This window comes from Anolis carolinensis, chromosome 2 (genome assembly GCF_035594765.1).
Source record: "Anolis carolinensis isolate JA03-04 chromosome 2, rAnoCar3.1.pri, whole genome shotgun sequence".
NCBI classification, from domain to species: domain Eukaryota; kingdom Metazoa; phylum Chordata; class Lepidosauria; order Squamata; family Dactyloidae; genus Anolis; species Anolis carolinensis.
This window is the reverse complement of record NC_085842.1, coordinates 238,266,851-238,292,324: the sequence shown is the minus strand read 5'-3', so window position 1 is coordinate 238,292,324 and position 25,474 is coordinate 238,266,851. Positions and strand designations below refer to the sequence as shown.

Sequence of the window (25,474 nt, the reverse complement as noted above, 5' to 3'; positions counted from 1 at the left end):
TTCTTCTGTTACCCCTACCTGCAAAGCACCATCTATTTCCCTCTTAGGAATATACACCTGGAACATAGAGAAAAGGCAGATGTACTTTGGGTGATTAAATGTAGGGCACCTATATGTGGCTCATGGGTTATATGTGGGCTCCAGAAGTACTTTCAGAAGTCCTCTTGCAACCAATAATCTCAGTGGCAAAGGAAAAATAAAGTCTATTTCTGATCTTAAACAAATTGTATGGATAGCATGCATCCTGTTTAAAAGATAATCCAATGCTACCCAAATCCTCCCAACTGATTTTTTTCTTTACAATGCAATAATTGTAAATTTTGCAGCTGATATCATGCTACTGAATTCCTGTGATGATAGGGGAAATGGCTGTGGTGATATTCAGTTGACCATTCATGTTATAATAAACAAACCCATATCTAAAGTGAATTTGGAGTTGACAGAGTTGCTTTTTAAGCAACTATTCTTCCAAACTTGAGATTTAAAGTAAAAATGGCAAAACAAAACTGGATAATAAAGTTAAGTCAAAAATCAAAGAATGCTTCCAACCAAATGTATTCCTGAGAACTTATATTTGGAAAGAAATTTAAAAAAACTCATGGAAGAACTGAAATAGATTATTCCTGTGAGGTAAGCAGTTTTGCACACCCTAGTTTCATCAAACACATCAAATTTAAAAGGAAGAAGCCATGCAATCTTATGTAACTAAATGCTGTATTTATCTGGATATGACTAGAAGAACATTACAAATTCATTGGCTGAGATTCATCCCTTGGTAAAACTAGCATATATTTTGAGTTTCAAGAAATTATTCTGCAAATATGAAGTCCTAGTCAAAAAGAAAAAAATACATGTTGTGGATGTAGTGATAATGTAAAAGTGGATTTTACCTTCTGGCAGACTCAGGTATAATTTTCTGGCTTGCCACTTCTTTTTTTTCCTGTTTGGACAACCTTAGCTGTTATTTGCACACATTTTTTCATGAAAGTAATCTCCATCCTTTCTAAAGAATTCCTAATAGGGTTTGTTTTAAAAGCCAGGACATTATAGAAGCTAGATTAAGGCAGAAAATGATACTTTCCAGAAGCCAAATATGTGCTTCAAATACATTTTTAAATGTCTTACTTTCAGCTTCTGCTTTCTCTTCTTCTGTTCACTCTATTTCTGGCTCATGTCCAATATGTTCCCTTGCCAAATATGAAATCATGCACAGAGAATAAACTGTGTTTAAGCGGTTAAATTCTAAGGACTAAATCTATCACTGTGCCAGTTCCAGGGAGGATTTAGGTTGCAGGGAGGACTGAAGGAGGCAGGGGCAATTGTTCCAGTCTTTACCCTGCAGAGGTCAAGCTCATTCCAGCAGTAGAAGCACCCTATGGCTTTAACTCTCCAAGAAAGGTTTAACCCATCTTTCTACTAAATAAAGATCAGATGATGTCTAAGGCTAAGGAAACACAAATATCACATTCCCATTCAGCCCACCTGTCCTTCACTTCACTATTGCCATGACACAGTGTTTCCATTGGTAAATGTTGACAATCAGTAAGAAACATATTGCAAAGTCTCTTAGAATCCTAATTCATTACTCAAACCATTCCAATGCAATTTTTCCACTAATGCAAAACAAAAAACAAACAAAAAAAGGGATGGAAAAACCTTGCTCTTTCATGGTGGCTGTTTCCCTTTAAGCATACTTTAGAAGGAATAGTTACATAACCAATAAGTAATAAATAATTCCCTCCTTTATATAGTATTTCATTGTTATAAAATAAAACCATAATTAAAATAATAAACTCAGACAGAGCATATCTGTGAAGTGTTTTAAGAATTGTGGGGTTGTCCAAAGATAAAAGGAAACCAATTCAGGGAATTTTCGTGGGGACTGGAAGTGTGACCTATGTTACAATGTTCTATAATGTGAAGAGATGCATTGAGATTTCTTTTTTTAAAAAATGTTTGTGTTAGACTTCAGCTACACCAGTGGGTTAATCCAGGGCCAGAGTCAGGTCAAAAATCCTTTGTACTGGTCCAGGAGACAATCTCTTGCACCATCCCAAACCAGCTGTCAAAGCAGGCTGAGAACACACTGGCCCCACTGAACCCTCACATTATCTTCGGAGTTTTGGAGTTCGGTGTCATCTGTATGCAGATTATGTCCAACTCTATCACTCCTTTTCTCCAGCTTCCAAGGAGACCGTCCAGATCCTTAACTGGTGCCTGGCTGCTGTGTTGGACTGGATGAGGGTGAACAAATTGAAGTTGAATCCAGACAAGACGGAGGTCCTCCTGGTCAGTCGTAAGGCTGAACAGGGCATAGGGTTACAGCCTGTGCTAGATGGGGTCACACTCCCTCTGAAGGCGCAGGTTCACAGTTTGGGGGGCCTCCTGGATTCATCGCTGAGCCTGGAACCCCAGGTTTCGGTGGTGGCCAGGAGGGCCTTCGCACAACTGAAACTTGTGTGCCAACTACGCCCATACCTTAGGAAGCCTGACATGGTGGTCCACGCTCTTGTTACATCTCGTTTGGACTATTGCAATATGCTCTACCTTTAAAGACTGTTCGGAAGCTGGAATTAGTCCAATGTTCTGCAGCCAGGTTATTAACTGGAGCGCCATTCAGGGAGCATACAACTCCTCTGTTGAAGCAGCTCCACTGCCTGCCTGTTAGCTTCCGGCACAATTTTAAGTGCTGGCTTTGGCCTACAAAACCTTAAATGTCTCTGGTCCAACTTACCTCTCTGAACATATCTCCCCTTATGAGCCGCCCCACAGATTAAGATCTTCGGATGAGGCCCTGCTCTCGGTCCTGCTGCCGTCACAGGTGTGTTTGGCGGGGACGAGAGACAGGGCTTTTTCGGTGATGGCTCTGTGGCTGTGGAACTCCTTGCCAAAGGAGATTAGGGAAGCCCCCTCCCTCATGTCTTTTAGGAAGCAGCTGGAGACCTGGATGTGGGCCCAAGCTTTTGGCCCATTTTAGGATACAAGTTGATATAACCTGATGTATTCGTTGGATTAATGTAAAGTTGAATACAGACTGGCTCTGACGTTTGGCCCAATGCTACTGGCCCTGTTGTAACAGTCACACCGTGTTTTACTGTTTTAATTGAGTATGATATTGGTTTTTACATGTGTTTACAATTGTTGGTTTTTACTATATTTTGTATTATATGTGGCGGTAATCTTGCCATTATGTAAGACCACTCTGGGTCCCCTTGGAGGAGAAGAGCGGTATATAATTTAAATAAATAAATAAATATGTCTCCATCACCATTCTCAAATGGCTCCAAGGCTCAGTGTGACCTTTTTCCTGGTCATGTTGCCACAACAAGTGGTGCCTACAATGTCCGGGAACTCTCACAGAGAGCTCTGTAGTCATCTAAAAGTGGCCACGGTAGTGGCACAGGCCTGATCCATCCCCTTTCCTGTTTATGAGTGCAGAGGAAAAAGGATTGTGGCAGTGGCACATGTGGACACTGGATCAGTCTGATTCAACCCACTATCTGCATTATGCGGAAGGTGTGATACTGCTCCAGAATTTCAATCAAATTCCAAAGCACCCTCAAATTTTCTTAAAGTGAAGATAAACCAGAGCAACCTGATTTACCCTATGAAAACCACCTAAAATTGCAAAATGAGGTAGGTCAGAATCAACTGCACAGTAAGTACATGTCATTAGACTCATATAGACAAACACCAAGATGTGATAAAAGCACAAAAAGAAAACAAAGTCCTTTAATCATTTTCATGTTGTGTAATAATTTTTCCAAACTTTTTCGTATTAGTCTTCCATGGGGATTAAAGTTTGTTTCCAGTGTTTGACAATGCTTATTCAAGCTGCAATGAGAAGGAAAGTAATCATTATTTGAACTGTAATTGCTGGTTGTCCTTAATAAAGAGACATAAAAACGCAATAACATTAGACAGTACAATAATTAAGTTCCTGTGAATATCTGTATTTTGGTGAGCTTTTCTTTTAATTAATCTGGCTAAAGGTCTTGAGATGTTATGGTTAAGTCCATAATAATGAACTTTAACATACTGCACTGAAGTTTGAATTTTTTTAAAGGTCCAACTTCTTGGAGAAGCTTTTTCACAGACATTTTTAAGAATCGTGCAAAAGAAAAGTGAGAATGTCAGAATTACAGGCTACATTTTGTCTCAGAAGTTACTTCTATTGTCAGTTTAGATCATCAGGAGAAAGCTACTACCTTTCTTTGCCATTTGAGGACTTTCTTGGCCATTAAGGCAGCAAAAGACAGGTGATAAAATTCAATTCCATTAACAACAAAAAGTAACTTAAAAGCTATAAAGATATAAAGCTACTGTTGAAAAAAAAAGAAAAAATGAAAAGAAAAATCTGGAAAATTATTATTTTTTATAATATCAGAAGCAACTTGAGAACATACTGCAAGTTGCTTCTGGTGTGAGAGAATTGGCAGTCTACAGAGAGGTTGCCCAGGGGATTCCCAGATGTGTTACCATCCTGCTGGGAGGCTTCCCTAATGTCCTCACAAGTTAGAGCTGACAGACAAGAGCTCACCCTGTCTCACCAATTCGAACCGGCAACCTTCAGGTCAGCAACCCAATCTTCAGGTGAGCAGTTCAGCCAGCACAAGGGTTTATCCCATTGTGTCACTGGAGAAAATTATTGATGGATTGTTTTGTGAAGGATATAAATGCTTTTTCTTCAAACAAAAAGATAGTAAAGCAGACTATGATGAGAGAACTAATAAACATCTATTGTTTTGTGGATTTCTTTCTATACAGTGCAGGATCTTTTCCTGTGTTATAAAAAAACTTCATTATTGTCTTGATGTAGTTGCACAAAACAGTGCATTAAGCACTGTACTGTTGTTAGGCTTCTATAAAAACTGAAAAGTGACAAATATGCCATAGATCGCTGTATACTAGAACATATTTAAGCTAACCTATACTGACAGGTATAACCAGCAGATAAATTATATTTTAATTATTGCTCTTAAAAACAAACAGGTTAGAGATAGAGTAGAAGACATGGCTGGCTTGTTCTCCTCAAAATTGTTCCTTCCTCTGTGTCCTTCTGCACTTCAGGTTTCATAAACTGATGCTTTGTGTCTCAAAAGAATGAAAAGCATGGTCCCATCAATTTTATATAAAGAAAAAACCTAGGACCATTTAGTTTATGAAAATTGAAGATAAAAACACTCTAAGAAAAGGTCCTGCACGGTATAGAAAAAAATCCACAAGACTAAATAGGTTTATTTGTTCTCTCATCATAGTCTGCTTTACTGCTTTGCCATCTTTTCAAATGTTTGCCTTTTTGCATGTAAACCGCCCTGAATCCCCTCGGAGAGAGAGTGTAGTCTATTTATACTTTATTTATATATTTTTTTCTTTTTTTAAGTGTCTGAAGAGTATGTAAGTGTTGAAAGCCACAATACAACTTCTGGGAAAGGGTAATAATTTCTCATGTGTATATCACATGAATTGCAATAAAGAAAGCAGAAATTCTCAGGTCTTTTTCTCCTAGAGTAATCATGTATTTAATCTGTATTTAGCAAAGAAATCTCATCTTTAAAGTAATTCAGCAGCAAGAAACTATTCCTAGACCAAATAGTGTAGGTAAATTAAACTAGTGGGATCCCACCTATATCTATAGGTCCATTCCAACTAACATCTTTTAAATTTTCATTGTTTATTCTAATGATAAAGAGCAGCCTTCAGGGAGAAGTGCTAAGAACTGTGGTGAGCCTCTAAGGGTTAGAGTGCTTCTGTTAAGAGCCTCTGGAACAGAGGTCTCAATGGTTTAAAGGCCTGTTTATATTCCTTGTGAGGAAACATATTTTTTAAGAAACTCAAGTTAAAGTACCATTCTCTGTTAAAGCAAAGCCTGTTATTTTGTTGTAACCAATACACAACCTTTTTATTCAAGTGCAAATAAACACCACAATTTCTGTTTTTACTTCATTTCAAGTTTCCAGTGTGCTTTTCTGTTCATCATAATAAAGAGGTGCCCTGTCTGCTTATTAACCATCGCTCCATAAGACAGTTTCCCTCCATTTTTGGGTTTCTCTGTGTGCTGGCTCTGGTGAGTGGTGGCATATATGATATTTTGGTGGCAGCAAAGAAATATATATTTTGGTGGCAGCAAGCACCATAGTGTGGCATTGCATGCTATACCCACCTATGTAGTTATATATTCTGATTACAGGTCACAAACCTAATCAAATCTCTGTTCGTATTGGAATCTTTCTATTTCCACAGAAATACTAAGTTTTTGGAGTTAAAAACCTTTCAATTAAAACAAAAAAGCCGAATGGCATATTTTATTAGCAATCTTTGACTGAATAGTAGTAAAATTCCACATCAATAATACAACCCTCAGAGATTTCGTCTTTCATAAATAAATATTCAAACCATAATGTTATTCCATAAAGCAGGGAATAAAATATAATAAACACAATAAGGAGTAGTAAACACTATTGAAAACATTATCATAAACAGCAGACATAAATCTTTATAATATGTATTTGCAAGGGACTAGCCCCACTAAACAAGCACAGAAATCAGTATCAAAATATCACACCAGGAGACAATAATTACACAGCAGAGGTGAATCACTGAGAAATAATTTATTAACCTGTATTTCTTTGTTAAAAATAAAATAGCATCCTAAAAAGAAAACTCAGTCTAGAATTCATTGTCTGTTGTTTGTGAGTGAATGCATATATCACCCAAGTGATATGCTATATTCTATAAACAACCAACCAAAAATAGGCTTCTATCAATCATTCAAGCATTTCAAGGGTTTAAATACTCATAGATGCAGATTTATAATAAGTCCCTGGAAGGTTGCTTCAGAATTGCTATCATGGTATACTCAAAACATGCAAGGCTGTGTGTGTCTCATGCAAATTTGAAAAGAATACTCCTATTTGTAGCACTTCCTTATGAATAATAAACACAACTTAAGCAAAAGCTGACTCACTTACACAATGAGGCCATTTAAGCAGCATGAAACTGTATGTCAGTTGTGATTTTGTACACAGAACAGTGATTTATTGTAGCAACATTCTAGTAAAATATATGTTGTAATTTTCACTTAAGAAATTGTACTGTGTATAAAGGCAGGTTTTGTATGTAGAAAACTCCATATGATACTGGAAAAAAATCTCCTGAGGCTGCTTTTGACAACACTTATGCACAGCATGGTTACAACCTTGCCAGAATCAGCATAGTGAAATAGTTTTACATGCAATAACTGCAATATTTATTTATTTTATTTATTTACAGTATTTATATTCCGCCCTTCTCACCACGAAGGGGACTTAGGGTGGATCACATTATGTACATATAGGGCAAACATTCAATGCCCATAAACACATCGAACCGAGACAGAGACAGACAGACAGACACAGAGGCAAGTTAACCTTCATCCACTCTGATGGCACTTCCTCACTTCCTCATTCCAACGTTGTAAATTAGTTAAACTTGCCTCCCCACTTTTTATAAGTGGTACCTTATTTCCTACTTGATAGATGCAACTATCTTTCGGGTTGCTAGGTTAGCAACGAGCAGGGGCTATATTTTATTTTTTAATTGACGGGTGCTCACCCCGCCACGGGCTGGCCTCGAACTCATGACCTCATGGTCAGAGTGATTTATTGCAGCAGTTGTTTACCAGCCTGCGCCACAGCCCAGCCCCAATATGCCATCTACCACCTCCTAGTCCTACTATAAAGCTTCTACCGAAAGACACCCATGACCACAGGAGAATTGGGTACATGGGTGGGGAAAATAACAGAAATGCCTATCAATTATATCATCTACACTTCTGCAGTCCTCTTCCATATGGAGTCAAAAACTATAAAGTAAGTCAGTTGTCACAAAGAGAGAAATGGAATATTAACCTCTGCATCTACCAAAAAAAGGCATACACAGGTATACAGCATATATTTGTGTATAACTTGAGGGCAGAATTTGGGGCTAAATTATGGATTTTGATATGACCCATGGAGAATTTGAGTATCATTCCACAGAATGGTAAAAGCACTTGTACTGCCTCAGATCAGCTGTTCCTGGTCACCACCACTATTTTCCCACCCAGGCATTCAAAACATCCAGAAGAGGCACCACAGAGGAGAGAGTAGAGGAGGGTTGGAGTTTCTTCTAAGTTCTCCTGGGATGGACTAAGTTCTTGCTTTTTGCCATTCTACTTACAGAAGGGGATGGTTTCTTTTTTAATATAACAGTTATGGTACAGTACTCACACTGACCCATGGATAAGTTGATTTCTTTATTAAATTTTCTCAACTTATACATAAGTATATAGGATAGGTGATCTTATACTTTAATATGCCCCTATGAGGAAGCCAAATTATTATATTTATAATACCCTGCTTTATCTCTCCTGCAGGAGACTCAAAGCAGCTTAACATAAAAGCATCAGAATACAATTTAAAAGATATAAATATGCAAACATTAAAAATGATTAAATATAAACAGTATTAAAAATTCCCAGTTAAAATTCATTAAAACATATTCAAAGTTAGAAACCACAGCACCCCATGACTTGATCTTAAAAACCTTTGTTTTAAAAGCCTGCCTGAATAAAAATATTTTAGCCTGCCACCAGAAGAACAACAGGGAGGGGGCCATTCTGGCTTCCCTGGGCAGTGAGTTTCAGAGTCAAGGGGCCCTCTCTCTTGGTGCTACCAACCAAGCTTGAGATAGAGGTGGGGCCGAGGGAAGGGCCTCTCCTGAAGATTTCAGGGCCCAGGTAGGTTCATACAAAGTGATGTGGTCAGCCAAATAGCCTGGACCTGAACACACACCTCAACATTTTTCTTGTGTGCACATGTGGAGAACCTTTTGCTTCAACTCAAATTTTATAAGACTAAAGGCCCTTCCAGACAGGCCCAAACCATAAAAGGAACCAGAATAAAAATCCCAATTTCTTTCAAGATTTAGGCCACACAGAGTATCAAAATCCCAGGTTTTTCCTGGGTAGTGTTATATCCCAGCTACCTTTGGCCCCTGTACCTGACCCTGGGTTCGCCTTTGACCAGGATGAAGAATATGTTGATATTTGTCCGAGTCAGCAAGACCTGATGAATTTGCAGCTGCCACTTGTTGACGATACACAGCCAGCTCTAATTGAAAGAGAGAGTGTTGTGGATAACTCTGCTCCCTTGCCAGATGTCTCTAGCTCACTGGAGTCTGTGTCTTTCAACCGGAGAGAGTATCTAAACAAGCAGAGATCTGAGAAACAAGCGTGGAGGAGAAGTGCCTGCTTGGCTGAGCATGGAGACTCTCTCTAGAAGCCTTTCCCTTGGGAACTTTGGGGAGGAAGGCCCCCCTTTTTGGGAGAGACTCTGCACTTCAATAAAAGTTTTGCTCCCAGTAGTTTCCCTTGCGGTGTCAACATTGCTTACCACTAAGAAGGTGCATCGTCTCCAGTTTCCAGCTCCTTGACTCAAGTGGCCAGCAGGTGCCGCGACTTATGAGTAGACTTTCCTGTCTTTTCGTGAACCTAGATTTATTTCCACGATCTCAAGTTCCTGCCTTGCTTCTAAGAACTATTCTTGAACATTTGGACCTTGCTCATCTGCCCAGCTTGCTGACTTAATTCCCCACTCAAAGGCTATCATCAGTTTTGAGTATGTTTCGGTTTCCGGACTTTGGACTCTAATACTGGACATATTCCTTGACATTTCTGGACTATCTTATACCTTTTCTTAAAGGGCTATTGCTTGCTCAACTTTTCCACCATTTCATTTTGGAATTATTATTTGCTTTAATAAAGATATTAAAAGATTATTGGTCTCTGTGTTGGTTTCCAGTGCTCTTGCTGCCTGGGCTGCAACAGGGAGGGAGGGAGTACATGCCCTCCCAGGTTGATCAGAGGTCAGCCCAGGAGGGCATCTTGCCAGCCCCCAGCCCCTCATTTCACCTCTAAATGTAATGAAGGGATCTGGCTGTATCCTCAGGCCCCCCAGAGTAAGCTTCTGATGTATGTATGTATTTATTTATTTATTTATTTACAGCATTTATATTCCGCCCTTCTCACCCCGAAGGGGACTCAGGGCGGATCACATTACACATATAGGCAAACATTCAATGCCTTTTAACATAGAACAAAGACAAACAAACATAGGCTCCGAGCGGGCCTCGAACTCATGACCTCCTGGTCAGATTCATTGCAGTGATTCATTGCAGCTGCTCTCCAGCCTGTGCCACAGCCCGAGACCATGTATCAAAATGATGTGCCAGGAGCATTGGAGAGGGGAAGGAGGATTTCCCCTCCCTCCCTCCAAATATTTCCCACCTTCCCCTCTCCAAAGTTCATGATGAGTCATTTTGACATGTCAGAAGCTTACTCCTAGGGACCTGAGGATGCAGCCAGCCCCCTCTGATAAGTTTAGAAGGGAAATGGGGGACTGAGTAGGGAGAGTGAGAGTGTCATTCTGCTCCCTCGGGTTCTTAGAGCCTGAAGAACTGGGAGGGTAATGGGGATTTGTCCTTGGAATCATGGAAGGCAGTCCTGAGAGTCAATCCGGTTAATCCATCATGGTTTTTGGGCCGGTCTGGAAGGGCCTTTGAACCCTACAGTGAGCATTGGAAAATCTTCAGAACTTAGAATTTGATGGCACTAAAATGACTTCTTCAAGATGAAAGCAGTGTTTTTGTCTATTTTCAGTATCCTTTTCTGTAATTTCTCAAAAACTGTTTAGTCTTTCAAAGAGATTGATATGCCAATAAAGTATTTCCCAATGTTTTCCATTTCTTCCCTTTGCAGTGAGCTGCTTTCAGAGCTCCCTTCAAATAGCAATGAAATCATTCAATCTCTCAATTTGTTAATAGATAGTAAGGTGAAAGGTTTTTTTTTTCTCGCAACAAATACCAAAGAAATGAAACATTTTGCATTGAATTGGCCCAAAATACTTTAGGGTTTGCTGCAACAGCTACTACAATATATTTGAAACTGGTAAAGTTTTAGTATACAAAATGCTTACATTAATTGAATATTTGTAATAAAATGTGCACATTTGAAAAAATTCACACAAATATGTATAGTTTGAAAAATATGTACAAAATATAGACAAATGTTCACATAGTACAAAAACAATAATCACTAGTAATATTATGCAAAAACAGGATGGAACTACTCTTACAGAAGGAAAAAGGAACATGTAAAAAATGGAGACTGAGAGATTCAGCCAGCCTCTGACAGACTTTTTAGATTCCTAAGAGTGGAAAACTTTAAACCGACTCCAACTCTATTTTTATCCAACTTGATGATCTCTGACAAAATATTTTCTAATAATCAAATAATCATGTCAAGACTAAAACAATATTGAATTCTGTTTAATTTCACTCCTCTTTCATGGACTTTCTAAAGTCTGTCACCAAACTTGTCAACATTACCTGAATACACAAGTATATCATCTATATTCTAGACAACAGTGGTTTCATTTCTTTATTTTTTCCCCCCACTGTAACTTTTGGTGGATAGTCTGGGATCTGTGCCCAGACCTTTAAGCAGAGGATTAAATTGTTCTTCCAGATAGTTCTGGCTAAACCGAGAACAAAGGATTCCTTCTGCAGTTTAATTCACTACTCTTCACTTCAGAAGAATATGTAAGAACTCTTAAAAATGAAGCAGAGGTTAAGCACTGCCTTGATGACATAAACATAATCATTACAAGGACATTTCTTCAAGAGCCCAGTATTTTGAAATAGCACAGGCATATGTGTGAGAAAAAGTGTTTTCTATAAGACTAGTTTCCTTGATTTTCCCTTCGTTGTTTCTGTGTACTTTGAAATCTTTTTTTACTCATATCACAGGTTGTTTATTTGGGGAAGGGGCAAGATTTATTCAGAGAGTGTTTGTCATTACTTAACTTTGAGGCTGATAGAGTGAGAGGTGTCAATGAAGGTGTCATTGGTTTCCATGGCTGAGAGAGGATTTAAACCTTGGTATTCCAGAATCCTGGTCTAATTCTCTTCTCTTCATTATTACCCCCCCCTTTCTTTTGCATCTACTCAATTATGCCTCTTGAAATGATTAGCCAGCAGAAGACCACAATGTTAGTGTGCCATGTTTCCAGCACTGATCTCAAAGTTCTTAAAATCAAGGTCAATTCTTGAATTTAAGGCCAGACTCTGAAGAATTGGCAATTCTTATAAGTATAGTGCATACATTCTGGTCATTTCAGGTTTAATCTGGAAGTTGGCAACAGAACCGCATAGAAATCTGAAGAGATAATGTGAGTATGAAAAATTGGAAACATATATGATTTAGAGCAGGGTCCTCAATCGTTTTAAGCAGAGAGCTAGTTCATGGTACCTCAGACTGTTGGGAGGCCAGACTAAAGTTTGAAAAAGACATGAATGAATTCCTATTCACATTGCACATATCTTTTTTGTAGGGCAAAAGCATGAAAGAACAATACAATATTTAAAATGAAGAACAATTTTAACCAACATAAACTTGACACGATTTCAACGGGAAATGTGGGCCTGCTTTTGGCTGATAGTCAAGTTAATTAGGATTGTTGTTGGAATGTGCTTTCAAGTCATTTCAGACTTAGGACAACCCAAGTCTAAAGTTTAGGGCAGGGGGGCAGATAAATGACTTTGGGGGGTCACTTTCAGCCCAAGGTCCTTAGTTTAGGGATCCCTGATTTAGGGTGAAATCTCAGCAAAAGGCAGCTACAAAGCCTCACATACTAAATAATTCACAGAAAAGTAGTCAAGCACACTGCTTATTAACGGTGGGTCCCAACCCCAAATGGGGTCCCCTTAGCTCAATGTTGGGGTCCTGAAACATCTTCTGAATGTCACCTAGTGGTCATTTTAGACAGTTACATGTATCTGTTATACAGTGTTTACAGTGGACTCTGGAGAAGATGCCTCACCTATACATCATAAAAAGGGAAACAAACCTGTATAGCTTTGCAAATGCTAATTTATTATCAGTAAATGTTTAATTTTTATACTGGTTTTATATATCTATATACCCAGGGTCATGTAAAAATTTCACGGGTAGAAAGGGGTTCTGAATGGAAAAGTTTAGGAAACCCTGGTCAAGCACTAGATAAAGCAATGTTCAGATTTCATGGAATAATTCACTTTCATGAGAGTGACTTTGTAAATATTTGGATTAATTTTAATAGAGGTGAATTTAAGGTTAAAAGATATGAAACAGTTTCTAGAGATGTAATGCCCCAAAGCAAAGGCTTTCTGAGATTCCACCTTTACTCAACCATTTGGAATATAGTTAAGGTAATTTGTGAGGAGGAGGAGTGTGTTAGTCCCACCTTTCTTATGGGAGTGATAACCTGAAGAGGAGAGTCTTCATGTCATTCAGAACAAAGATATCTAGTTTACTAACAGCTAGAAAAACAAATAAGGCTGTCCTAAAGACAACTTATACAGGCATTCTTGACAACTGACACTAATGTGGAAGAAGAGAAATCTTGTGTTTCATTTTGTTTTGGGAGTTTTGTGAAGGGAAAAGAAAGGAAAATTAAAAGCAACTGGAAATGACTAATGCTGAAAGAGAACAGAATTTTATTAACACCAAACTTAGCTACAAACACATTGCCCACAAAGAGAGTTCAATGACCAACGGATAAAAGTAGGGTGCAAATGTCATCCACAGTCGTCTCCAAAATGGGATAAAAGCTTCTAATATAAAAGACTTATCCTTAGGGTATATATTTATTTTAGCTTCATAGCTAAAAAGTCACAGTCTCCTTTGACTTTTTTTAATGTGTAAAAATAGAATGTACAGATTTGTCTAGTATGCACAAGGCAAGATGGCTGTCATTATTGAACATATACAACAATGTTGATCTGTACTGAGAGAAACTTTTCTTCAGAGTGGTTGGTGTGTGCAGGTTTCAGCAAGAAGAACAGAAATCTATTCCTCTTGATGGTTTTATTTTTTTGCACAGTATGATGGTGCTCTCTCAAAATGATGTGAGTATAACAATATCAATTCCCCAAAAATCCCATGCAGGAAGACTTCCATATACAAGTGAGATAATACATTCTGTGGAAGACCAGAGCATATATCTCTAGACTATGTGTCTATAAAATTTAAATTATAGTCAGGGAGAGTTAAATTAAGTTATCAATTAAATTAGAAAATTATTAACAAAAAGAGACAGTGCAATGAAATGTATCAATGTAACTGATTGACTTAAGTTGCAATTTCACTATTAACTTAATTCTTGAATTAATGTATTAGTTAAATGAAAGTCAACAAATGTTACATTTCCAAATCTAAGGGTCTTAGATATTTGAAAAAACTGTATTGCTTTGTTTTAGTCCTCCATAGTCTGAGAAACTGAAAAGTTAGATCACATAGTTAAAGTCACTAACTCAGTAGCTCCAATGGGGGAAACTGTGTTGAGGATGCTGAAATAAATAATAAAAAAACACACCACTATTCTTACTTACAATGATGTGAAATGGACAGATGTGTAGACTATTGCTGTAGCACACACTACAATGACATTGATAAAAAAATATGACTCCTATACTCTACAAATGAGGGGAAGAGATTGCCTCCAATGAGCACAACATAGATCAGAAATGGGTGGCGATTTCTAGGCAAATGCCAGAGAGTAGTGGCAGCCAGATGAAGGAACTTTTGCACGTTCCATTTCTGTGTGAGTTTTTTTCAGTTTAATGACACAATTGTATGCCGAGGATAGAAAGAAAATTGTGAAATTGAGGCTGCAAGTGAAACTGTACATTCATTGGGAAGAGTGTCTACATTTCTTAAAATTAACACAGATTTGCTAAAAAATAACAGTCAGCTCCAAAAGGGTCAGCTCCAATATAAAAAGGAAGAGGTGCAGCTCAAGTCAACACAACTTCAGGGGGTAAACAATCATATTTCAATTAAAGTGTTTTAGTATAGAGGTGTAATTCTGGCCATACCAATTGTGCACAAAGAGAATGAAACAAGTTTTAAAATGGCCTCCATAAATGATAAGCTTTAGAGATTCTCCCCAGGCATTTAACAATGTCTTTATTTTAAATCTTTTTTTTAAACATAAATAAGATATTATGGAATATTAAAAACTGTAAACGGAGAGAAGAAATCACAGACAGGAACAAAAACAATGTTTTAAAAGGAAAGAAATAAAGGAGTGTGCATTTTTGTCCTCAAAAATCCAATTTAAGCACTCTACATGTTTTCAGTTTTGTATATTGTTTTTAATTGTTTAATGCCTAATTGTTTTAATTGCTCTATGTTTTATTTTATTGTATAGTTGTTTATTGGCATTGAATTTTGCCAGATTTGTAAGCTGCCTTGAGTCCCCTCGGGTGAGAAAGGCGGGATAGAAATGACGTAAATAAATAATTTTTCAAAAGTTAGGTTTAAACAGTAAAAGCAATCTAGAGAGGTGAAACTGAGTTGATCAATTATGACATATAAAACAAAATGAAGAAATATGATTTCAAATGTTCTTAAAAATCCAAAATATTTTTAGTTAGAGTTGGCAACATCAATAAATTAATTAAAATTCACTGTCCAAATGTATATGTTCCATTATGACATTTCCAAATGGGGTAAAATCTTTCCTCAGACAGATTTAGTGTGTGCAAAGCTACATACAAAATTCTCTTAATCTCTGGTGATTTCTTTTCTATTTCTCTTTCTCTACTTCCTGTATACATAAAAGAGATTTCTGGGGTGTGCAAGCATGTAACAAGACAACACTATTATCTACAACACTGAAAATTTCCATTATTGACCCGCAAAATTAATCCAGATCAAAAAAAATAGCTGTGTTACACTCAGAAAACAGCAAATCACTTGTACATCGAGAAAAAAGCAAAGGGAAGAGATAAAAACCACATCTGATGAAATAGACAAGGTATTTGTCTACACAGGCTAAAAGTCCCAGACTAATCTCAAATGCAAGGCTGGTTGTCTTCATGATGCACAGCAAATTCCAAAGAGTATCCCAGGCTGGGATTTAAGCCAGCTTTGTTCCACTTTGGGGAAAGTTGGGAGATACTGGGTTTGCTGAAATCTCAGGAACATCCTGTAATTTCAAGGCAGCCTGTACAGCTGGATCTAGTGCACTTTGCCCTGATTCACTCTACAGATGGACACTGATGCCATCAACCTTTTTCTGTGCTCATCCAGTGCTGTAACCAAGTGGGGGTGGTGGTGGTAGGGGTTCAATCCCCTCCCCCCCCAAAAAAATCTGGTTTACTCATGGATTTTAACTGGTTAACCAAATCCCCATGAGTGTCCACTGAAGTTTTTTTTTTTGATGGAGCCTGATTTCTAAATTATTTTGTGTTATGAAACTACTCTTCATGATTTGCTAATTGATGTCAGAATGGAGTGTCCGCATAACCAGGAAGGAAGGAGCTTCATGGTTAGCTAGCAGTGGTAGCAGCAACACAGAAGCAGCAACACTGCCTCCAAGGAATGTGCTGGATCCGAGGCGGATCTGGGGCTCTGCATATTTATTATTATTATTTATGCCCTGCTTTATCTCTCATGAAGGGGGCTTGAGGTGGTGTAACATAAAAGCATTAGTACACATTTGAAAATACACAAATATACAAACATTAAAACAGAATTAAATATAAACAGTATTAAAAATTCTCAGTTAAAATAATAGTCTTATTATGACAGACAGTGTAGAAACTTTGATTTGAATAAAATTTAGCTATTCAAGTATAGTAAGGTGTTAGCTGATAGAAAATGATGGAAAAGAAGATTGGATACAGAAATTCCCCACAAAAATATCACTGCATGGATTATACTAAAGCAATTGGCAAAAAAATCCAATCTGTCAAATCTGATTCATGTGCAATATTTTGGTTGTTTGGATATGCAAATGTGATTAGCCAACTTTCTCAGCCTATGATGCCCCTCATTGTTTACATTTTTTAAAAATAAGGTCCAGCTCCATACAATGATTTGAGGGATTTCAAATCTCTGAAGAAGGCTACACAGCTGACTGGCTGACAAAGTTACTTGTATTTGCACCTGCTTCCTCTTCCCCACAGCCACTTCACAGCAGACAGACAACACTTGTTCAGCTATCAGCTCTGTTCACTTGCTCTCTACGGGTGCTGTCAGTTCACTGAACAACTGACTGTGTAGCTGTGAGAGTCTCAACCCAGATACAGGGCTGGGTGAACATGACAGTGAAACCACCCCTGGATATACTGAAACTTTTTATTCCTAGGAACAGGTCGACCTGATACCTGTCTATGTACAGTGCTGCCCAGGAGGTGGGAGTTCTCTCCCTGAAATGACAGTTTATGCTAATTAAGTAAAGAGCTTAGCAGTCGCATGCCCGCCCAACTCTGCCTCCTCCATATTATGTGTCTATGCATAGTAATTATGAAGCATAGCATTATATGTGTGTATAATATTGCACATGAGTACTATGAGAGCCAGAATGTTGTAACTATTTGGAGCACTAGACATATACCGTGGGAGACCAGGGTAGAGGTCTCCAGCCATCCAGGAAATCCACTTGTTTGGCAAATTCCATTCTCCCAGAATTAAAGAAATGCAATGGCAAACCCCTCTGAAGAAATCTCACCAAGAATATGCCATGGTAGATTTGCCTTATGGTCTCAATAAGTCAGAATGTAATTGAAGGTACACCAGTAACAGTTACTCTATATGCTCACATATAAGTATAGAAATTTTAGTTAAAATTCATCTCAAATACTTGAGTCAACTTATCCATGAGTTCTGTACCTTAATTCTTAGATATAAAAAAGGAACCATCACCTCCTCTGAGTGGGGTGGTGAAAGAGAAGAGTTTAGTCTGTCCTGGGAGAGCATGAAAGAAGCACCATCTTCCCCCCTTCTCTGACATGGCGCTGCTTCTTTGCTTTCTGAATGTCTGGGTGAGGAAATGGCAAGAGCCGCCAGAAGCAACGGTCCCCCTGATGCTTTCTCATCTCCCTGTTTAGCCATGAAGCCCACTAATAACATTGGTCTACTCATGCTCTTTCATCTCAGAGGATGGTAATGGAATCCATCTTCTGAACAAACATTGCCAAGAAAATCCTGTGATAATTTAAATTTAGGGTTGCTATGGGTTGGAAACAACTTGGAGGCACATTATATCAACTGCCATATCATTAGTCTATTGACACTTATGGCAAAATAAACTTATCAGTCTTCAAAATATCACAAGAGACTTTGCTTACTACTTTTTTTAAAAGTTGGCCAGATCTTGAGCTGTTTTTAAAAAGCACTAGCTATCTAGCAAGAAATTAAAAGGAACAGTTAGTAATATTCCTAAGCAAAACTCATCCTTTCACATAATACTGCAACATGCCCTATGCCCTATTAAATGGCTTAATTGAGATGCAAAATGTGCTTCAAATGTGCTTCAAGCAATAAACTTGCCCTCTGCTGCAGAACTTCACCTTTTATGGATTAATTACTTTAAAAAACACAGTAATAATGATGACACCAATTAGCCACTCATTTATAAGAAACACACAAATATTTACTAATGTTTTTAATGGTGAAATATATATGACCTAATTATGGTTGTTTTAATTAGTCTGCAAAGGGTTCCTCTAGACTGCTTAAGATTACCCTGGTTCAAGAAATAGTATTGGGGATGGGAGAGTAGAAAATACCCAGGGTTAGCTCTGACACTGTTGGATTGTTCAGGTTGAGAATGAAAAATGAAAATAATTCTTTTAATGAGAACCCAGCATGTTGAGAATAATAAAGACTGTATTATGTTAGACCATACATTTTAAAAGGTAGAATGCATTTAGGCTATGAACAACAGTAACAACACAGCTAGACATTTTTTCCAGTTTGATGACAGGTATAATATTTGCTGCTGAAAATTCTGTAAAATTCTGCCATTGTAAATTGAAGGGTTGTTGTGAGTTTTCCGGGCTGTATGGCCATGTTCCAGAAGCATTCTCTCCTGATGTTTCACCCACATCTATGGCAGGCATCCTCAGAGGTTGAGAGGTATATGGAAACTAAGTATGGGAGGTTTATATATCCGTGGAAGGTCCAGGGTGGGAGAAAGAACTCTTGTCTGTTGGAGACCAGTGTGAATGTTGTAATTAATTGCCTTGATTAGCATTAATGGCCTTGCCAGCTTCAAGACCTGGCTTCTTCCTGCCTGGGGGAATCTTTTGTTTGGAGGTGTTGTCTGCCCCAGATTTCTTCGTGTATGGAATTCCTCTATTTTCAGAGTGCTGTTCTTTATTTACTGTTCTGATTTTAGTTTTTTAAATACTGCCAGCCAGATTTTGTTCATTGTTATGGTTTCCTCCTTTCTGTTGAAATTGTCCACATGTTTGTGGATTTCAATGGCTTCTCTGTGTAGTTTGACATGATAGTTGTTTAAGTGGTCCAGTATTTCTGTGTTCTCAAATAATATGCTGTGTCCAGGTTGGTTCATCAAGTGCTCTGCTGTGGCTGACTTCTCTGGTTGAGTTACAGTGCCTTTCATATTCCTTGATTTGTGTTTGGGCGCTGTGTTGGAAATTGGAAATTGAAGCATTGCGTGAACAGCTTTACACAGCACGACACATTCTTACTATAACTATATTACATATTGCAATATGGCTGTTTCTTTAGTTTTTAATGTTACATTTCCTAGAACATTCTTCTTCAGATACACAGACACACACCCAACAAAGAATAAAGGGATTCCTACTATCATTATGCTTATCTCATCCATCTCTCCTCTCTACCAGATATAGCACTTAGGAACTAGCTAACACTTCTTATCACCATTCTGCAACTTCGGCAACATTGGTGTAGAGGGTTGCTATTGCACATACCCAGCTTCTGGCTGCAATTTGAGTATGCACCTGCTTTTTATATAGAGGAATTAAGATTGAATGGACATATGATTTTGCCATCTTGATTACACATTAAAGTGCACTGTATAGATGTCATATACCTGCACAGATTTTGTAAAGCATTTTCTTAAAAATAAATAAATAAACAAAGCACAGGTTTACTGCTAGTCACCCGACAAAGCAACTGCTTCTATTATTCTCTTCATTATATATTATCTTGACTAGTTTTTAATTACTTCTTTGGAAGTTTTAAAAAAACTTAATTGTACTACTGCATTACATTTTATTAGAAATAAAACATGCAATGTTTGCAATATAATTAAGGAAAAAAATGAAGAAAACTGATTAAAAAGTAACTAGAAAATGTTATTTATTACTGAAAAAATGTTGACACTGTTGCTAATCATTATGTTCCTTTTGAGAGGTAATGTTTTTATATCCGCACCACTAAGGAAAATAACTCACTACAAGTAAGTACAATGGGATTCATCCAATGTTGGCCCCAATTAGACATAATGAAAAACAAGACTAACATAACTAACAATTCCATTTTATTGGTCTACAAAAACTGGGATTAGTTTATTGCTGCTAACAACACATCTAAGCTCTGGCACCAAAGAGACATTCTCACTTAAAATACTCAACAATTAATCAAAATATGAGATTCAGAGTATGTGTGAAGAATCTGACAAAACCTTTATGCAGACCTTTATACAGATGCAGACCATGGCTTGCTAGCAATTCAAAACAATTCAAATAGTAGTTTCCAGCTTTTCAGCATTCTTTCCTTCAAAAACCTCTTTGTGATGCAGCTAGACCCAGTTTATAGGGGAGTTATTTTCAATATATTTTTCTGACATCTTGAAAATACTTGTAACTGCCATGGAAAGGTAAAACAAACAAACAAACAAATGTAAAAAAGTACATATTCCAAATATACTAGTTAAATGCACCAGTTAATAACACACTAAATCAAAAGTTCCAACTGACACGAAAATATAGAGCAAACAAATTCAAAATGATCTCAAAATGGCTTCTAACCTAGATTTCAACTCTGCTGGTGTTTCCCTATAGCAGAGGAAGTGGCATTTTAAAGAATTCTAAGACTTCAGATTTATTGAAGATTTACAAGTTCTTAAATACAACCTAAGCTTTACTATCTAATTGGTTTAGATCATTTAATAAAACATCTGTTTCACCTTATTTCCCAAACTCAAATCTTAAACAATCAGACTAAGCCATTCTGCTTATATCTTCTTGATGCCATAATCTTCAAAAGAACACCCAAGGTGCCTGCTTAACCATTCTCCTTGAGCTGTCATACACCATGCCATTAAATGCCATCCTGCAGCCATTAGAGCAGCCCCCGGCTCTCCCTAGTTCTACAATATATTCTTCAGGATGCTTGCCAAACTGTTCCAGCCAAAAGCCATACATGGCTCATGTGGGAAAGAAACTTAAGCTTTAGCTTAAGAGCAATGAAAAAAACATATAGTTAAAAAGCTTAACTCAGCTCTTGTTCCATTTTCATTTTTAAATGGCATTTTAAGAAAAAGCATATTGATGTAATAGTCACTCTTAGGGGGTTTTTGGGGGAGGGAGCTATATCACAAAAGTAGGGGTCATCTTAAAGTCTACCATCGAAAGTATATGAAAAATATTTTCCATTTGAGAAATGTGCAAGAATATATTATCATCACTTATTTTTCAATTGTATACCATTTGGAAAATTTTAGCAATGCTTTGTAATAGTGCTTCAGAATAGTCTTCAAATACAAATCAAGGCATTTATACAAATGAAGCAACCCAAAATAAACAGTCTCTTGATAATAACATTTTCCAACAGAATACAATAAAAGGGGACAAAAGGAAAAATTATATATCATGGCCAAACTTTGATACAACGTTCAAAATGTATTTGAGAATGAACATGATCCTACACACTAAACAAATTTTATGAAGCAATATTCTCTCTTTCTTTTCACAATACACTTTTGTCAAACTGTTCCAACTAACTTTTAAAAAGACAGTTCAGTTCTAAGGAAGAAACAGAACACAGACAATGTCAAGTACCTTGAGGAAAGAAACATTTCCCTTGACTGAAATGCTACTATTTTCAGATGTGGGAAAGAAACACTCCATGGGCAAAAGGTCCTGACACCCATGGCAGCCTGGACGTGTCTGTTTAATTTTGCAACCTTAGTGCCACCAATTTCTTCCTCTCTCTACCAATCCACATCTCACATTACAGAATATGTCACCAAACTGAAAGTCGAGAGGACAAGTTGACACATTTGGACATCTAAGCATGTTGTCTTCATTTCACATGGTAACACTTTGGACAACCAGAAAAACTTGCTGGTTTTTTACAAATTCAAAGAGAACTGAACATAAATCAATAGTTAAAAACTTATCTAGCACTTTAGATAACAAAAGGGAAATCCATTCAGGCAGTTGAATTCCATATGTTCACTTCAATTCCCCCACACAGAGGTAGCCCTTGGATCAATCTATTTCCTTATATGCAATATTAGGGCGTATCTACACTTGCCACTTAATATGGATTGAAAGCATCTTGAAAACATTGTGTTCAAATGATGCACGATGTGAATGTTTGCAGCAGTGCACTTTAAGAGGCCTTAAACCAGGATAAGCAAAATCACAGGATTGTCCAGAGGCCAATAATGCACATCAACACAAATAGGTGCAAACCACATTGCATGGAAAAACAAATTAAGAGACAGACACTCCAGTGATGCAGACGTCCATATCTGAGTGGGAGGATCTGGAAAAAAAACCCCAAATCATAGAATCATAGAGTTGGAAGAGACCTCATGGGCCATCCAGTCCAACCCCCTGCCAAGCAGCAGGAAATCACATTCATCCACGAGCATGAAGCCACAGATACTGTAGATCTTAGATCCAGGTTGGAGCCAAATTCTCCAGTGCATATAAGTGCTGCCAAGCAGGGCCATAGCCAGAAAATGGGGGGGGGGGGGGAGTTGAAACTTTCTTTTAGCAAATCATGAAGAGTACTTCCATAACACAAAACAATTTAGAAATCAGGCTCCGTTGATTAACTTCAGTGGACATTCAAGACAGATAAACTTCAGTGGATGAATATTTGCTTGCTTCTACCTCTGCTGCTTTCATCCTGCATTACACGGTCAGTGTAGATTGCCCTTTGATGACCTAAAGGTAACTCACCATTCTGCTCAACTCCCTATATTATGAAAATATGAGGGCTGCTCTGAAAACAGATAAAATGCATGCACAAGTATGTCATTTCATTAAATGTATGTAAAATGTAAAAGCAGCAAATTTTAAAGCATTTCAAGAGCAAAAATTACTGTTATAGATTATATCAAAAACAGCCAGAAACTGAAGCAGATACAACAGAACATTTTTGTTTTAAGAAAGTTATAATTTAAAAATGCATTAAAGACTCACCAAAATGGAAGAAGTAAAGGTGCAATCCACTTTCTTGAAAATCTGAAATGGCAAATATATGTACATTTAAAACTATATATACTAGGCTTGATCGATCCACGAAAAATTTGATTCTAAACTCGTTGCAAAAGTAGAGGGGGGCAGTGTTTCGTTTTTGAAGGTATTTCCAAATTTTGCCCCCCAAAAATTTCGAAATTAACGAAAATTCGTTATTTTCTAAATTAATTCGTTAATGGCGGACATGCATGCGCAATTCCCAAAAACAGCACAGAGGGAGAGGACTTTACAGGACTCTCCCACCCTCATTTTTTGAGTGATCTTCTTCAAACTTGGTACAGTGGTAGAACACATTTAACACTGATAGCTCACCAAAATTTGGAACGTTTCCCTTATCCTCTGATTTTTGGCAAATTTTCATAGCTTTTATAATAAACCATTTTTTAATAATTGCAGAAATCTGTTCCTGGTTTGAAAGTCTTATTTCCTGTTAAATTGGGTTGTCTTTACTGTGAAAGTCATTGTTCTACTTCAGAAACTTTGTTTTTGTGGCTGAAACTTTGTTAAATTGGTGTGTGTGTGATATATACTGTGTATATATATATAGTCCCTGCATATGTGTGTGTGTGTTTGTGTGTGTGTGTGTATAGGTAAAGGTAAAGGTATCCCTTGACGTTAAGTTCAGTCATGTCTGACTCTGGGGGTTGGTGCTCATCTCCATTTCTAAGCCCAAGAGCCAGTGTTGTCCATAGACACCTCCAAGGTCATGTGGCCGGCATGACTACATGGAGTGCCATTACCTTCCCGCCAGAGCGGTACCTATTGATCTACTCACATTGGCATGTTTTCAAGCTGCTAGGTTGGCAGAAGCTGGAGCTAACAGCGGGCACTCACTCTGCTCCCGGGGTTTGAACCTGGGACCTTTCGGTCTGCAAGTTCAGCAGCTCAGTGCTTTAACACACTTCGCCATCGGGGCTCATGTATATGTAATATACATACACATACACACAATGTGGAGAATATGTGGAAAGGTAGATAGATAGATAAGTTGGGAGCCACAGCGAAGGCACCTTCCTGGGAGCAAGGTCTAATAATAATAATAATAATAATAATAATAATAATAATAATAATAATAAATCCCTTACAATATCCAAGATGAGAAAGCCAAGCTGTAGGAGTTGAAATCCAATCATTTATCCTCCCTATAGAATCAATTTTATATGCATTTTTAGCTACAGAAAAGCTAAAATCAGGACAGTAAAAGAACAACACCCAGAAAATGGGAATTCCAGACAGGAAACAATCAGAGCCAGCTAATACCTCCCAACAAAGGATTCCCCCAGGTAGGAAGCAGCCAGGCTTTGAAGCTGCAAGGCTATTCAATGCTAATCAAGGTGACCAATTGCAACATTCACACTTGCCTCCCACAGACAAGAGTTCTTTCTCCCACCCTGGACCTTCCACAGATATATAAACCCCACTTGCCTAGCTTCGCACAGACGTCAAAACCTCACCGCCGGGCCCCTCTCTGTCTCTCTCGGTCTCTCCATTCCCGGCTCCATCCGATGCCTTCCCGCCTCACAGAGAGACACCAGGCCTGAGCTGAGGCGAGGCGGCGGCGGCGGCCATTTCCCCCCTCCGTCTTCCTCCTCCTCCTCGGCCTCCTTCCCCCTCGCCCCCTCCCATTGGCTGAGCCCGTGATGCCCCTTTTGCTGAGGGGCAAAAGGAAAGGGCCTGAATGGTGGGAGTTTGGGTTATTTGCAAAAGCTTTTTTTTCCTAACGAAAAAAACGACGAAATAAGAAAAAACTGCCTCTCGCGATTCGAAACCGCGATATCCAGACGTGTGGACAATCAAGGCCGTATATTGCTTCAAAACAAACGAAAATAACGAATTAATAACGGGTAACGGGGAAATCGAATTATTTGAGCAAGCCTAATATATACTACAAATAAATGGAACAATTACTCATAATGTGTGTATGTGTGTGCATGCACCAATGAATAAACAAATATTTATATGAATGCTTTGTTATATTCACAAGAAACCCATGATTTTCAGTATTGTTAAATTTCCAGATATGATGCTCCCAATTCAGAAAACCTCCTCTAAGCGGGAGTCCAAGCTTCTTAAGCCAACAGGAAATTCCAGCTGACCAACAACCAAAAATCCCAAAATAGCCAAATCCCAAGAAAAA

General features: G+C 37.9%; 1 protein-coding gene across 44 annotated transcripts in view; it reads right to left on the bottom strand.

The window, feature by feature from the left end:
• The window catches only part of ptprd (protein tyrosine phosphatase receptor type D), a 1,517,053-nt gene that overhangs the window by 1,280,320 nt on the left and 211,259 nt on the right, over positions 1-25,474 (bottom strand). For all 44 annotated transcript variants that reach the window (XM_062974169.1, XM_062974170.1, XM_062974173.1 and 41 more), the window contains exon 3: positions 23,281-23,322. The gene's annotated coding sequence lies outside the window, so the exon portion shown is untranslated. The remainder of the gene's footprint in view (positions 1-23,280; positions 23,323-25,474) is intronic.